Raw genomic sequence first — 18,222 nt, 5'->3', positions numbered from 1 at the left:
ATCTGACCGGCCGCCGACGAAGAAGGTGACCAAGGTTTCGGGCGTGAAGCGGAAGAAGATTCCTACGAAAAGACTGGTGCCTTCGTCCACTCCCTCCGCGCCCGGCAAGATGTTCCTCGACGATGCCTTCGAACGGCGCTGCTTCCACCGCAGGCGAGGTGTTCGATAAAATGACCGGAAGGTATACATTTTCCCTCCCTTGTTCTTCTTCGCTTTTCGCCATTGTCATAGCTCGTGACTTGCTGTCACTCAATCTAGCGGTGGTTCAAACAATGTCGTTGCCGAGTTCGTGAACTTGTTGGACACCAACGCCATCGACATCTATCAAGCCCCGGTCGCTGGCTTTGATTACAATGAATTGAAGGGTGGCGTGGATAACCACGGTGGTGAAGATGAAGTGGAGGAGGTAGATGAGGGGGAATATTAGCAAGCGCAAGCAAAAAAACGTGGGATCAAAGAACTACACAATCTTGAAAGATCAAATCTTGATCAAGGCTTGGAGTACAATGTCTATGGATGCTTGCACCGGTGTGTCTCAAACCTCCAAGAGGTATTGGCAACGAATCGATAATCAATACTTCCAATTCATGGCTAAGCATCCCAATAGGACAGCACGGACCTTTCGGTCACTCCAAGGTCGTTGGGACGTGATCAAGCCGATTTTTAGCCGTTTGGGCAGCTTGCTTGGAACAAGTTCGCAATGCACCTCCAAGTGGAACCATGGAATTCGACTATGTGAGTTCGTTTTCACATCCCAAGTTATGCACACCATTTGCATCATATGAGGAGAGAAGAGTACGTGGCACTGAGAACAAGGCCATGTCCAACCTTCTTGCCGAAGAGAATAGGATCATGACTTTGAACCACAATGACATGGACAACATCAGCAAAGAATGACATGATATGACAAGGAGAGACATCTTGAAGAGGAGGATGCTTGCGTTTTACAGTGGCGGCGATGTTTTTTCATAAGGAATCGCAACCAATATCATCGATAATTTCGTTGCCGGAGTTGGAACAAGTGCCGAAGATGGATTCGGGCGAGGCGATGGATTCGGGGGCGACGATGACCTCGATGATGTGGAGTCAAGAGCGACCAAGATGCATGAAGTCCTTTTGCGTTTGTCTTTTAAACCATGCTTTCATTTTGCGCGCGAACTATGTTTATTGTTTAAATTTGAACTCATTTGTCGGAATCGCTGTCAAATTCGCTTATTGAGGGTTTTTGGTTTACGGGTCGACGCGACGGCACCCGAACAGACCTCGCATAGTCGATCCGTAAAAAAAGCATCTTCTACGGATGTCCCTTTTTACAGATCCGTTTTACGGGTCTGACTTTGTTCGTGCCCGTGCTGACCTGCAAAATCGTTTTTTCGCAAACTGTAAACAAGTTTTGCGGATCGGCTTTATACGGGGTCTGCTAGAGATGCTCTATGGCCCGAAAATTCGCAGGGGCATGCAAGTGTGGGACACTCACTTGTCAAGCTGTGCCGTCCGCTTGATTTGCCTTCCGATTCCTGTACTTGTTTAATCCCGCACGAAGTTACGGTAAAAAGGAAAATTCCTTAAAAAACTTTAAATTTCAATGATGAAAATTACCGTTTTCACATTAAGAAATACCCAGTTTCAACAAGTTTCTCACGTATAATTGTAAGCAATTCTTTTCATCGGTCATAGACACAAAATAATTGATTTTTATCGGCCGCTCGTAGTAAGTTTCAAACATTGAAACTTGACTTTTTTATAAAAAACATCAAAATATATTTAAGATGGATCTTAGTTGAAAGCGTTGGTTGTGAGAAACATGAATGTGAATACATAACTTAATTAAAAAAATTGTTTAAAAATATAGAACTTTGAAAATCGGAAGCCAAAACAAAAAGCTGGCACCAGGGATCCTCGTGCTCTCGTACTTGTGTGCCGCAAATCCTCGTGTTTGAATGTGTCACCCAGGGAGCTTGTTCAATGTTCCATAAAGCTTAAGCAATTCACATCCATGAACAAGTTGAAGAGGAAAGCATTTGGTGTAAGTAGCGTTGAACTAGACGTGATGTTCTTAGTTGGACCCCGATTACACCGAAATCGTTTGGTATAGGGTCTCCCCAAATTGAACGAAAACATTCTATGTCGGAGGCATCCCAAATCGAACAATGTTTCATGGCTCGTCTAGCATTAAACCAGGCAGCCCTAAACCAAAAAAAGCCAGGCACAACCTAGTTTGCCTACTGTTGCAAAGAAGAGAAAAGTCTTTACATGAAAAAATAGCTAAAGGAGAAATATGTAAAGATGCCATGGATTGACTAATAAAAATGAACGTAAATAAAATTGCCATTGTCCCATTAAAATAGTAATTTCTCCATGTTGCAAGAAGGAAAGAAATTTTCCATGGTCCTAAAGACACACATTAATGGCAAAAATAATGAATATGTTTACCATGGTGGCAAAAGTGGGTTAAATTTGCCATGATGCATATGTGATGTTTGTTGTGATGGTTAGAGAAAAAGGACCATGCTACATACTATACCAATTTTCATGTTTGCAAAAAAGTGCGAAAGTTTGGGATGATGGCAAAATTTAGTGTTAAAATGATGGAAAAATCACCATGCTACATACTATGCCAATTTTCATGATGGTCAAAAATAAGAAAGCATAAAACAAATTTTCCATGGTTCAAAAAAAGAATAGTCTCATGAGGGTAATTAAATTTGTGATGATCTAGAAAACTAAAAATGGCATGTTCTGATCCTTAACAAAATCGGCATGATACATATATTATTTTTGTCATGGTAAATTACTAATAATTGCCATGGTCAATAAAAATAAAATTTCTATGGTCAATAAATAAAACTCCATGATCCATAAACTAAATTTGCCATGGTCACTTACTAAAAGTTTGCCACGATTCATATTTTTTTGCTACTACTATTAGCAGCGCCCACAAACGACCAGGGAAAAGGTAAATTTACCATGCTAATTTTTTTAAATTTGATGGTCTAACATACAACAATGTAGTGGTCCAAACAATAATATTTGCGATGGTTAAATACAAAAAATACATTAACAATAAGTTTGCCATGGTAGAAAATATATAAATTTCCCATGGTGTACACTATGAATATGTCGTGTTTCAAATAATTAAATTTTCCATGGTAAAAGAAAAAACTTCACACTATTAAAAGAGTAAATTTTCTATGGCAAAAAAATTATAAATTGCAAAATGGTTTAACTAACAAAATTGTCATGGGAAAAACAATAACTTTAATATGGTTGAAGAAAAATGAAACTGGCATGGTGCAAACAATTAGTTTGCCATGGTCCAAAAAATGAATTTGCCATGGTTCAGAAAAATGCCATGGAAAAATAGTTTTTCTTTAATTAAACAAGAGAAAAATTGTCGTGGCCAAATTTTTTTTTACTATCTTTTTAAATGATGTGTAGGAAAATAATTAAAAATCGCTATGACAACACATATTAAGTTGTAATATAGCTAACATTGCTAATTTGCCACTGTAAAACAAATTATATTTTAAAAATAACATGTGAGAGAAACATGTAAACTTGTCATGGCAACTGATGACCCACAAGTATAGGGGATCAATTGTATTTCTTTCGATAAGTAAGAGTGTCGAACCCAATGAGGAACAAAAAGAAATGACAAGCGTTTTTGGTAAGGTATTCTCTGCAAGTGCTATGAGTGACAATAATAGATAGTTTTGTAACAATATAGTTTGTAACAAATGACAAGTAACAATAGTAATAAATGTGGAACAAGATAGCCCAATCCTTTTTGTAGCAAAGGACATGCGTGAAAGTAATCTTATATGAAGCAAACGCTCCCGAGGACACATGGAAATTATTGTCTAGTCATGTTCATCATGTTGAGTTGATTCACGTTCGTTACTTTAATAATTTGATATGTGGATGGACATGTGCTAAGGTGTTGTTCTTACTTGAATAAGCAACCCACTTATGATTAACCCCTCTCGCAAGCATCCGCAAGTACGAAAAAAGAATTAAGATAAATCTAACCATAACATGAAACGTGTGGATCCAAATCATCAGCACCTTATGAAATAACGCATAAACTAGGGTTTAAGCTTCTATCACTCTAGCAACTCATCATCTACTTATTACTTCATAATGCCTTCCCTTAGCCCCATAGCACGGTGAAGTGTCGTGTAGTCGACGTTCACACGACACCACTAAGAGAAGCAACAACATTCATATCCTCAAAATATCGAACAAATATCAACTTCACATGCTTACTTATAACAAGACTTTTTCCATGTCCTTAGGAACAAAAGTAACTGATCACACATCATCAACATGTTTAAGATCAAGGGTGTAATAATGATGGTTAAGAAACATAATATCTTCCACCAAGTAAATCAACAAGCATCAACTACAAGATGTAATCAACATTAATAGTAACCCAGAGGTACCAATCTGAGATTTTGAGGCAAATATTGAATATAAGAGATAAACTATGGTTTGAGATGAGATGGTGCCGGTGAATATGTTGTTGAAGATTGATCATCCCATGAAGGAGGACACTAGTAGAAAACGGGCCTTTGGCCTGGACCATTTAGTCCCGGAGTGCCTCTGGGTCGGGACTAAAGGCCCGGCCACGTCGCCCCAATTCTCAATGCCTCCCTCGAGGCTTTAGTCCCGGGCCGTAAGGAGCCTTTAGTCCCGGTTCGTGTCCCAAACCGGGACTAAAGGGCTACGCGGCGGGCGGTGGTGGTGGCAACCGTTCGTATCCCCCTTTAGTCCCGGTTGGTGGCTCAACCCGGGACTAAAGGCCTAACACGTGGCATGCCGTGGTTGTGGTGGCGGTTGGTATACCTCTTTAGTCCCGGTTGGTGGCTCAACCCGGGACTAAAGGACTAACGCATGGCCTGTCGTAGTGGGGCGACCGTTGGCATACCTCTTTAGTCCCGGCTGGTGGTTGAACCCGGGACTAAAAGCCTAACACGTGGCCTGCCGTAGTGGTGGCAACCGTTTGGTATACCTCTTTAGTCCCGGTTGGTGGCTCAACCCGGGATTAATGGCCCAAACGGTTTGCATCCCGCGTCGTTTCGGGCGATGAAAAGCACGAACCGAAGCGTACAGTCGCCATTTCTCTGTTCTTCTTCTCTCTCGCGTCGCCCTCTCTGTTCTTCTTCTCTCTCGCGTCGCCCTCTCTGTTCTTCTCCTCTCTTCTTCCCTTCTCTTCTTCCACCATGCCAACTATCTTTCGTGAGGTGGTCGCGCATGGCGCGACGAAGCTCCTTGTCGTGTACACGAACCTGAGCGCGGAGGTGCCGCATTTCCTTCAACAGTTGAAGGAACGATGGTTTAACCACGCACCGGATCATGAGAAGTTCTTCGGGCTTGATCTGGAGTACACGGCCGATCAACGTGGTGTCGTCGTCATCCAAATATGCTTCGCAACCCATGTCTTGATCTTCCAATGGGCGAAGTAAGTTTTGAGGCTTTCTTTGATCCAAGATAATCCCTCCCCTAGGGTCACTACTCCCACGTTCACATGGATTTTGTGTATTTGTGTATCTGATTAAGTAGCGTAGTAGATTTTGTGTATTTGTACATTTGATTTAGTAGTGTAGTATGTGTGGAATACATTTGATTTAGTAGTGTAGTACATTTGATTTAGTAGTGTAGTACATTTGATTTAGTACTGGAATACATTTGATTTAGTAGTGTAGTACATTTGATTTAGTAGTGGAATACATTTGATTTAGTAGTGTAGTACATTTGATTTTGTGTATTTGTACATTTGATTTAGTAGTGTAGTACATTTGATTTAGTAGTGTAGTATGTGTGGAGTACATTTGATTTATTTGTGTTCATTTATAATTCACATTGGATCGAATTTTGTCAATCCGATAAGACTTAGTTTGTAGTTTGGATTTACTAGTTAACAAGCTTTCTTTTGTTTGCATATTATGCATAATGTCCATAATCTATCATAGTGAATTCCACGTATAAGTTTATTTGTTTCTATCATAGTTGGTTCCCTTCAAATAGTTGTAGTGAAACATGTTTCCTTATTGCAGCAGTAGGTTCATAATCTATCTCTAGGTTCCATTGCATATGTGCTATATGAATCCTAAAGATAAGTTTCTCTTTAGTTGTAGTGAAACATGTTTCCTTATTGCAATAGTATGTAACATTTGGTCCATTTTAATTTGTTTCTGTTGCAGGAGTGACAAGCATTGTCCAGGACTCATGGAGTTCCTTCGCAGCGGCGTCACTTTTGCTTCTGTTGACATAAGAAACGACAGGCTGAAGATGAGGCACAGCTTCGGTATTGAGATACCAGCTGGTTGCCTCGTTGATATCCAAACGATATTCAAGCTTCAACATGACAGGACTTCGATGGCTCGTATGGCAGTTGCCTTGATCGACGATTCATATGCTGATATGAAGACCAGTTTCCCAAGGTCTCAGCACAGACATTGGGAGAAGGGCCCACTTGACGAAATCAACATTGAGTATGCAGCAAAAGATGCATATGTTTCATACGAGTTGTACCGCAAGATTCGACTCGTCCACTATGGCCAGCGTCACCTATATCCCCTCGAGGAAGGTGGACATTCTGATTCAGATGATTCAGACGAGTAGTGTTCTTAACGTCGAACACTTGTATATATATCTATTGTAGCTATTATTATGTACTGTTTGGACTAGTATCATGTACTTCTTGGACCAATTTATATATGTCTAGTTTCTGTTTGTGCCATTATAGTTTCCAAATTTGAATGGTTTAGCCCTTTCTAACTTCATTTGCTACTTTTGAATGGTTTAGCCCTTTCTAACTTCATGGTATCATGCATTTCGACCACATATATATACAAAAAGTCTTCAGTTCAAATAAGTTCAAAAAATGAAATCCCTTTTGTAACAGATCTGTTTTTGATTAAAACAATCACTTCTCCTTCTTCTCCTTGTGCTAGATATTGGTTATGCACTAGGGGAAGTAGGAGTAGCGACCATCATCGACGGTTGAAAAATCAGGTGAGCTAGTGTCCACCATATATGAGAGAAGAACAAATCCCTTTGTGGTGTGCCTTTGAATGGTGCATTTTGAACACACAAAAAGTATGGAGTTCAAATAAGTAAAAAAAATGAAATCCCTTTGTAAGAGATGAGTTCTCGTTCGAAACCCTGCTACTTCGAGAGAGATTGTCAGTTTTGTACACGAAGTGCATCCAGTTTTTGTCGTAGCCCTCTCAACATTTTAACACATGCTATGTGGGTGAAATGATGATAGCATGCCAACTTTCAACATTTTCAGAGTTCATTTGTAGTGCTTTTCAATTTCAGGGTCAACTAGCTCAAAAAAAAGTAAATGCAAGAAATATACCAAATGAAGTCAGAAATTGTTGAAATTTTGTGATGTGCCTTTGAATGGTGCATTTTGAACACACAAAAAGTATGGAGTTCAAATAAGTTTAAAAAAAATGAAATCCCTTTGTAAGAGATGAGTTCTCATTCGAAACCCTGCTACTTCGAGAGAGATTGTCAGTTTTATACACGAAGTGCATCCAGTCTTTGTCGTAGCCCTCTCAACTTTTTAACACATGCTATGTGGGTGAAATGATGATAGCATGCCAACTTTCAAGATTTCTAGAGTTCATTTGTAGTGCTTTTCAATTTCAGGGTCAACTAGCTCAAAAAAATAAGTAAATGCACGAAATATACCAAATTAAGTCAGAAATTGTTGAAATTTTGTGATGTGCCTTTGAATGGTGCATTTTGAACACACAAAAAGTATGGAGTTCAAATAAGTTTAAAAAAATGAAATCCCTTTGTAAGAGATGAGTTCTCGTTCGAAACCCTCCTACTTCGAGAGAGATTGTCAGTTTTGTACACGAACTGCATCCAGTCTTTGTCGTAGCCCTCTCAACTTTTTAACACATGCTATGTGGGTGAAATGATGATAGCATGCCAACTTTCAAAATTTTCAGAGTTCATTTGTAGTGCTTTTCAATTTCAGGGTCAACTAGCTCAAAAAAAATAAGTAAATGCACGAAATATAACAAATGAAGTCAGAAATTGTTGAAATTTTATGATGTGCCTTTGAATGGTGAATTTTAAACACACAAAAAGTATGGAGTTCAAATAAGTTTTAAAAAAATGAAATCCCTTTGTAAGAGACGAGTTCTCGTTCGAAACCCTGCTACTTCGAGAGAGATTATCAGTTTTGTACACAAACTGCATCCAGTCTTTGTCGTAGCCCTCTCGACTTTTTCACACATGCTATGTGGGTGAAATGATGATAGCATGCCAACTTTCAACATTTTTAGAGTTCATTTGTAGTGCTTTTCAATTTCACGGTTAACTAGCTCAAAAAAATAAGTAAATGCATGAAATATAACAAATGAAGTCAAAATAACAAAATAGATAATAGTTTGGATAGTCAAAATTATTAATTATGAAAATAAAAAATAGTTTTGCATTATTTATTCAATTTGAAACACTTTTCATTATCATAGTTTTGTCAAATTCTCAAATATGCAAAAAGAATTTTTAATATACATAGTTTTTAATTGAAAATAACAAAATAGATAATAGTTTGCATAGTCAAAATCATTAATTATGAAAATAAAAAATAGTTTTGCATTATTTATTCAATTTGAAACACTTTCCATTATCATAGTTTTGTCAAATTCTCAAATATGCAAAAAAAAATTAATAAACATAGTTTTTAATTGAAAATAACAAAATAGATAATAGTTTGGAAAGTAAAAATTATTAATTATGAAAATAAAAAATAGTTTTGCATTATTTATTCAATTTGAAACACTTTTCATTATCATAGTTTTGTCAAATTCTCAAATATGCAAAAAGAATTTTTAATAAACAAAGTTTATAATTGAAAATAACAAAATAGATAATAGTTTGTATAGTCAAAATTATTAATTATGAAAATAAAAAATAGTTTTGCACTATTTATTCAATTTGAAACACTTTTCATTATCATAGTTTTGTCAAATTCTCAAATATGCAAAAAGAATTTTTAATATACATAGTTTTTAATTGAAAATAACAAAATAGATAATAGTTTGGATAGTCAAAATTATTAATTATGAAAATAAAAAATAGTTTTGCATTATTTATTCAATTTGAAACACTTTTCATTATCATAGTTTTGTCAAATTCTCAAATATGCAAAAAGAATATTTAATAAACATAGTTTTTAATTGAAAATAACAAAATAGATAATAGTTTGGATAGTCAAAATTATTAATTGTGAAAATAAAAAATAGTTTTGCATTAGTTATTCAATTTGAAACACTTTTCATTATCATAGTTTTGTCAAATTCTCAAATATGCAAAAAGAATATTTAATAAACATAGTTTTTAATTGAAAATAAAAAAATAGATAATAGTTTGGATAGTCAAAATTATTAATTATGGAAATAAAAAATAGTTTTGCATTATTTATTCAATTTGAAACACTTTTCATTATCATAGTTTTGTCAAATTATCAAATATGCAAAAAGAATTTTTAATAAACATAGTTTTTAATTGAAAATAAAAAAATAGATAATAGTTTGGATAGTAAAAATTATTAATTATGAAAATAAAAAATATTTTTGCATTATTTATTCAATTTGAAACACTTTTCATTATCATAGTTTTGTCAAATTCTCAAATATGCAAAAAGAATATTTAATAAACATAGTTTTTAATTGAAAATAACAAAATAGATAATAGTTTGGATAGTAAAAATTATTAATTGTGAAAATAAAAAATAGTTTTGCATTAGTTATTCAATTTGAAACACTTTTCATTATCATAGTTTTGTCAAATTCTCAAATATGCAAAAAGAATATTTAATAAACATAGTTTTTAATTGAAAATAAAAAAATAGATAATAGTTTGGATAGTCAAAATTATTAATTATGGAAATAAAAAATAGTTTTGCATTATTTATTCAATTTGAAACACTTTTCATTATCATAGTTTTGTCAAATTATCAAATATGCAAAAAGAATTTTTAATAAACATAGTTTTTAATTGAAAATAACAAAATAGATAATAGTTTGGATAGTCAAAATTATTAATTATGAAAATAAAAAATAGTTTTGCATTATTTATTCAATTTGAAACACTTTTCATTATCATAGTTTTGTCAAATTCTCAAATATGCAAAAAGAATTTTTAATAAACATAGTTTTTAATTGAAAATAACAAAATAGATAATAGTTTGGATAGTCAAAATTATTAATTATGGAAATAAAAAATAGTTTTGCATTATTTATTCAATTTGAAACACTTTTCATTATCATAGTTTGTCAAATTCTCAAATACGCAAAAAGAATTTTTAATAAACATAGTTTTTAATTGAAAATAACAAAATAGATAATAGTTTGGATAGTCAAAATTATTAATTATGAAAATAAAAAATAGTTTTGCATTATTTATTCAATTTGAAACACTTTTCATTATCATAGTTTTGTCAAATTCTCAAATATGCAAAAAAGAATTTTTAATAAACATAGTTTTTAATTGAAAATAACAAAATAGATAATAGTTTGGATAGTCAAAATTATTAATTATGAAAATAAAAAATAGTTTTGCATTATTTATTCAATTTGAAACACTTTTCATTATCATAGTTTTGTCAAATTCTCAAATATGCAAAAAGAATTTTTAATAAACATAGTTTTTAATTGAAAATAACAAAATAGATAATAGTTTGGATAGTCAAAATTATTAATTATGGAAATAAAAAATAGTTTTTCATTATTTATTCAATTTGAAACACTTTTCATTATCATAGTTTTGTCAAATTCTCAAATATGCAAAAAGGATTTTCAATAAACATAGTTTTTAATTGAAAATAACAAAATAGTAATAGTTTGGATAGTCAAAATTATTAATTATGAAAATAAAAAAAATTGAAACTATATTCGAGATCATAGAGAAAATTCAACCTAAATTCTCATTTGAATTTAGATTGAATTTTCCCTATAATTTCTAATATAGTTACAATTTTCAGTGAGTTTAGGCCCGTAAGCCTGCTTTAGAGAGGAGCTCAATGGAGAAGCTGCGACGGGGCTTATAAACAAGTGTTAGTCCCCCTCGCTGGGCGATGTGGGACTAAACTTATCGTACAGCTGAGGAGGGTCTTTAGTCCCGGTTGGAGCCACGCCCCGGGACTAAAGACCCCCTTTAGTCCCGGTTGGAGCCACGCCCCGGGACTAAAGACCCCCTGCTTCCCGCCTCTTGGTCTTCCCGAAAAGAGGCCTTTAGTCCCGGGTCGTGGTTCCAACCGGGACTAAAGGGGGTCTTTAGTCCCGGGGCATGGCTCCAACCGGGACTAAAGCCCCTCCTATATAAGCGGGACTTCGAAAATTTCCAACCCAATACGTCCATTTCTCTTCTTCTTCCTCTCGTTCTCCTACCCGGCGCGGCACAGCGACGAACGTAACCGACGCCATCAGGCTGCCCGCCGTCGGCCGTCCTCCTCGCCGTCGCGCCGTCCTCCTCGCCGTCCTCCTCGCTGTCGCTCCGTCCTCCTAGCCATCGCGCCGTCCTCCTCGCCAACACTCCGGCCAGTAAACCCCCCGCCCCCTCCTCCCCAACACTCCGGCCAGTATAGAAGAAAAGAAGAAAAAGGAGAAGAGAAGAAGAAAAAGGAGAAGAAAGGAAGAAAAAGGAGAAGAAAAGAAGAAAAATAAAATATTTTTTTGTCATTTAATTCCTATTGTTATTAGGTTTGTGCTAGATTATTAGGGTTAGTAATATTTAGAATTAGGTTAGGGTTACAAGAAGAAGAAATATGAACAAAAATAAGAAAATAAGATTAGGAAAAATGAAAATAAGAAGAGGAGGAGAAGAAAAGAAGAAAAAGTGTATATTGTATAGTGTATATGCTTAAGTGTATAGTGTATATAGTGTATAGTGTATAAGGAGAGGAGGAATTTTGCTATAGTGTATATAGTGTATAGTGTATAAGAAAAGAAGAAAAGAAGAGGAGGAGAAGAGAAGAAAAGAAGAGGAGGAGAAGAGAAGAAAGAAGAGGAGGAGAAGAAAAATGAAAATAAGCGTTAATAGTTTAATTTTGCTATTGTATATGCTTAAGTGTTAATAGTTTATTTTTAGCAAGAAAATTAATAGAACTAGTTTATTTTTTTAGTTCATTTTACGATGCCTATCCCTCATCCTCGTCATCGACTCGGCGGAGGACACTTGCTTGATCAGAGGGGCCATGTCCGGGACTGGGCTCCGTCCGGCTGGTATTGGGAGGTGCTACCTTCCGGGGGGCGTAGGTTGGTGAGGAGCCAGCCCGTCGTTGACCCGATCCTTGTTTGGTGGCGGTCGCGTGGGCCAGTGAGGGTGCCGAGGCTTCCGGACACCGCGGAGGTGGTACGTCACCGTGTCAGCGAGGAGGATGAGCACATCCGTCGCTACATGGTTGCGTTGGAGGGCAGGTTCGAGCATACCTGGCAGGTTCTTCGGGGATCTCACTGGAGCTATGATCCTGTGATGGTTCCTTCTCTTTGGGTGTCCACCGCCCGCGCCGATACCCGTCGGGCGCTACGGTTCTAGATGTATTAGTGATGCTATATGTATGATAGTATTCGAGGAGTATTAATGATAATATTCGACGATGTACGGACAAAAGTGATGATGTATTAGCTTATAATTGAATGCATGCTAATTTGAATACTACTTTATTTTACAATTTGGTTTTGCTTAGTGAATGCTCAAATTGGAAATTTACTCCTACTTTGAATACTATGCAGAAATCTAGGAGTCTCAAATTGGAAAAGTACTCCTACTTTGGTTTTTGGTACAAAGGTTAAGAGAATCCGTTTTTTGCAGAACTATGGATCCACATATCAGGAACCTCGAAGAGGAAGAACTTCTGGAAGATATAATCAAAGACGGCCCCGACGTTGAACCAGCTGAATCTCCGTCGTTATATCTAAACCAGGACGTTGGAATGGAGGTCGAGCGACACGAAGATGAAGCCGATGGGGCAGGAGATAGGTCCAATGACGAAAAAGGTGATAGCTCCACTGATGGAGAAGCCGGTGAAGAGGAGAAGTCCGGCGAGGTATACATATGAAGTTCGACAATCACTTGTAATATGTGAAAAATATTGGAGATAGCTCTATATTGTATACATATACATTCATTTGACAAATTTTTCTCCCTCTTAGGCCTCCACATCGAGCAAAACTACGAAACGAGGCCCGACTAGAAAGTTGGATGCACGAACGCATTACACATTTGAGGTGATATTTCCTACGGGCGAACCCAAGCTTCCTAAGAATGCTGCTGACACATTCAAGAAGTAATGCGGAGTTCTCGTTAGGGATCACGTCCCGATCAGCGTTCGGGAGTGGAACAAGCGCAAAGGGGCAGCCGATACTGACTATGTCGCCGAAAGGTACAAAGATAATCTTTGGAATGATCTCATGTCACATTTCAACCTGCCAGAATGTGAGAATGAAGACGCCGCAGACAAACTGAGGGCCAAAGTCAAGCAGTGGACTCTGAAGAAGATGGCCGAACTGTTCCGTAGCTGGAAGAAGAAGCTATGGAAAAACTATCTGAAGACACAGAAAGTGCCAGTATTCGAGGGGTATCTAGACAAGCAGGTGAATCACTGGAAGGCATTTCAAGAGTACAAGGAGTCAGAAGATGCCCAGGCATTATCAGAAAAGAACAAGATAAATGCCGACAAGAAGATATATCACCACAAGCTGGGGCCAGGGGATATGAGACTGCCATCCCAAAGTGGGATAAGAAAGAGCAAGATCTGATAGATAAAGGCGTCGTACCTGAACCACTCCGTGATGATTGGGAATTGAGAGCAAGAAATTGATTCCTTGCACATGATGGGTCGTACGACGAAACAACAGGGGACCTCATCTGCAATGACAATCTTAGGATACCCAGGGAGAATTGGAAAAGGATAGTGAAAGAAATTAAGGAGGGAAGAAGAAAGTTCACTGCAGATAGAGAGAAAGATGTGCTCACACTGGTCCTCGGCAATGACGAACATGGAGGACGAACGCGAGGCTTCGGTCCTTCTTACCCGTGGTGGCTTGGGTTTGCCAGAGACCAAGACACTTACAGAAGCCGAGAGAGAGCAAAGAAGCGGCAGCAGGATGAGGAGAATGACAAGTTCAACCAGTTGCTTGCCAGGATTAACGAGCAACAGAAGCAGATTGATGAGCTTAGAGGAGTACCGCGCCAGGAAGATCCTGCAGTTGATATTACCGGCGCCCCATCTAAGCGGAAAAGCAGCGTGGCTGAATCTGAGGCCCTGCCCGACGATGAACGAAGAATGATAGAGGGCGGTCCCGGCTACCCTGTGGATGGAATCAAGGAGTCAACATCATGTGAACTCCATCAGAAATTCAAGAACATATCCATGAAGGTGGCCGTCGGACAAGCTTTACCTTCTGGCCCTGATGCACGCTGGCATGGCCGTGAGATTCCAGCTGGCTTTGCTAAAGTCGGGGTGGATGAAATCATGACGGGGTTTAATGATATGGAGCTCGACATAGCTAGACCCGAAGATGAGAGGACACTCGGAGAAGTACTGGGTGGAGTCATCCTATGGGACAAGAACTACATCAAGCTTCGAGGCTCGGCCCCAAGGACAACACCGCCTCCGAGTCGTCGCAGGTCACCTACACCTCCATTACCTCCAAGCCCTCCACATGACGTCGGCCAGCACAACACGAGTCCATCTCGATCACCGCCGCCGGACTTGGGTCGTCCGTCTTCGCCGCCGCCCGCACATGATACTAAGCGGAAGCGTGCCAGCAAGAACGCTTCATCGATGATTTCTAAGCGATGGAGCTCCCCAAAGCGCAAACTGTAGCCCCTCCCAAAGGTACCTCATGCTAATCTTCCTATCAGACCTTATGATCGTACCCCCGAGGAAAACGCCAGGATAGCAAAGGAACAACATGAGGCGCAGATGAAAAGGAAGGAACCCGAGCCCCGCCCAAAATACACCGAGAAGAACATAGCATGGGCAAAAGACTTCATAACCACTCCTTCACAGTATGGCTTACACTATAAGCCTGATGACTATACACGCACATTGCAGAAGGAAGTGAAAAAGAGCAAGTCACATGCAAGTGCAAGTGGGAGCAAATCAAGTTCAACTACAAGCAAGAAAAAATCAGACGTTCCTCAGCTTGGACAACAGGCCAAACAGTCGATCCCACCCCTCAAGGTGTTAACCGAGAATGTTCCCCCTCCGGTGCAGGGGCAAGCTTTTGAAAACGCAAAGGAGTTGGCGGATGAATGTGGTATCTCGGTTGAAAATTTGCTGGCTAATTCCCAAGACGACAGGATACCCAAGGCTGTGGTAGCCCCTAAGCCACAGTTTGTCATGGGAGAGCCTTTGGTCAGCAAAGATGATCTCCCAACAAATATGCTGCATAAATGGTACTTAAGTGAATCAAAGAATGGGAGAACGATGATCGTGCTGAGTGTCCCACAGGAGTACTACGGCCGCTCCGAAGAAATCCATATCGACTTTGATGAACTCTTCCAGATGTACAATGGCGACGCCCTCGACAAATCGCTTATGAGTTGCTATTGTCTGTAAGTTTTTCAATTCGTTGTCTACATATAACTTGTTTAGTTATTTCAATTCATTGTCTATATATAATTAACTTGTACTCTATTATGCAGAATGAAGATTCTGGAGTGTAAAAGTAAGAGCATAATAAATATTGGGTTTATTGATCCAGATAAAATACATAGCGCGACTCTAACTAATTATCCCAAGGAGACGGAGGAAAACCTTCTAAGGTTTCTAATAGATCAAAATTTCTGTGACCACATACTGTTTCCATACAACTTCAGGTGAGGGTCTTTACTCTGTTGTGTCCATTCACTTATAAGTGTAATTGATAAGTTACTCACACACACACACACACACACACACACACACACACACACATATATACATGTGCAGCTTTCATTGGATTCTGTTGGACATTCAAATTGATAAGGGAAGAGTTGATGCCTTCGACCCATTATCGAGACCCTAGGAACAGTTCCAAAGCCTGCAAGACATGCTCCAAGGGTAATTTTGATCATTCTTACGCTCTATCGGTCTCTTTCGATGATTTTCTGATATATCAATTAATGAAAAACTTAGCAAATCATTATCCTTGTCGGGCAGGGTTTGGAATCGGTTCAAGTGCGTGACTCCCCGTAACTTTCCTGAGAAGCTGACCTTTAGAGCGGCTCAGGTAAGTAGTAGTATGATATACTTCTATTAATTTTCAATACATTTATGATGCTAGATTATTATTTTGATTATATATATTCTATTCTCGTAAAGTGCGACCAGCAGCCATGGGGAACGCATCTATGCGGATACTATGTTTGCGAGACCATTCGCACGTTTACCTCTAAGCTCAAGGAGCACAGATTCGACGTAAGCAATGAACATTCACACCTCTATTTTTACCCGTCATTCTTTGTTATCATGATTGATATTCATATTCATCTCCTCTTCTTATATAGCACACGGCCATGAGGACGAAGGTCCTACCAGAGCAACGCGCGATTGCTGTTGCAGAGGAGCTTGCGGGATTTCTGAGAACTGAAGCTATAGATGACAAAGGACGATTTAGTGTAAATAGGGGCCATTACTGATGTTCGTCCATGTAATCGAATAGACGGGCTCTAGTCTCGATAATTCAGATCTGCATATAATTGTATATATATGCTCGCTTGTAAGATAAGTTAATCTTATATATATACGCATAATTATTTCTATTTAAATTATATGAAAACTAATTCCCGAACACCAAACGAGGCATCACGTTAATCTCCCGAACACCTAAACCCTAAAACCCTAAAACCCTAAAATAATTTTCATTCAAAAAAAAACCCAAAAACCAGCAAAATCTGAAAATCTTTAGTCCCGGACCGTGTAACGAACCGGGACTAAAGGGCCTGCCCCTGGGGCGCTACAAGGCGTCCACGTGGAGCACCTTTAGTCCTGGCGTGTAAGAGGACCGGGACGAAAAGGTTAGGCCTTTAGTCCCGCCCCTTTAGTCCCGGCTGGTGAACCGGGACTAAAGCCCCTTACGGGCCGGGGCTATAGGCCGTGTCCCCACTAGTGGGAAGCGTTGATAATGACGATGGCTTCGATCTCCCCTCCCCGAGAGGAGTTTCCTCGACAGAATCCCTGTGTCGTAGAGAAAAAGGGCCTCTGCCCAGGTTTCCGCCTCGAAACGGCGGTGCTTCGTTTTGAAAGTCTCACTTATTTTTTTTTCTATGTCAAAACACACCTTATAGCAAAAGAGGAAGGCCTGAGGACCTGCGAGGAGCCCACAAGCTAATAGGACACAAAGAGCGTCATATAGGCGCCCCCATCCTTAACGCCGTGTTGTAGCGTGCCCTAATGCTAGGCCCAGTTTTAGACTTTGGACATGTGCTTTATTTTGCTGGCCCGACCCTGTTTGATAGTGGGTTTTTTCTTGTCGGGCCTCCATACAATTATTCCTAGCCCACATCCAGGGGCGGACCCAGGACAAAAATGACCCGGGGTCCCATGTCTATCACATATATGTGGATAACAAGTCATAATATAGATAAAAGTAATACATTTAATGATGTAATATATATAGAATATGATATGACCATGGATATGTTCGTCAAAGGTCCAAAATAAACAGTTCACTCAAAATATTAGTTTATTGCTGGGAATTAAACAATGAGGGAGAATTAAAGTGTCCAAATTATGAATAAAGTATAACTGATGACGAGAAAATGCATCATAGATCCTGATTGCCTACAAATAAAAAAGCCACTTAGCAACATATTAATTACAACTGTGTAATAAGGAAGTTAAAACCATTACCTTGCTAAAATGGTTACCTACGTTCTTTCATGTCCTCAAACCGACCAATCACTGCATCATTAGTAACCTTCCTTATTTCTCTTTTCTCCACATAACAAATAAGGTTGTACTTCAATGCGCCGTCACCAAGATGATTGCGCAAATATGTCTTCACAATTCTCATAGCTGAAAAAGATCTCTCAACTGTAGCCGTGGCAACTGGCAATACTAGTGCTAGCTTCAAAAGGCGATAAACCAAGGGATATACAATATGTTTCCTTGTATCCACCATTTTTTGAGAGCTCACAAATATTACTTAAACCAAAGAAACGATCATCTGCTCGGACATCGGCAATGTAAAGATGAATGTGATG

This window comes from Hordeum vulgare, chromosome 5H, assembly GCF_904849725.1.
Source record: "Hordeum vulgare subsp. vulgare chromosome 5H, MorexV3_pseudomolecules_assembly, whole genome shotgun sequence".
NCBI classification, from domain to species: domain Eukaryota; kingdom Viridiplantae; phylum Streptophyta; class Magnoliopsida; order Poales; family Poaceae; genus Hordeum; species Hordeum vulgare.
The sequence above is the reverse complement of the archived record's forward strand: the minus strand, read 5'-3'. Positions refer to the sequence as shown.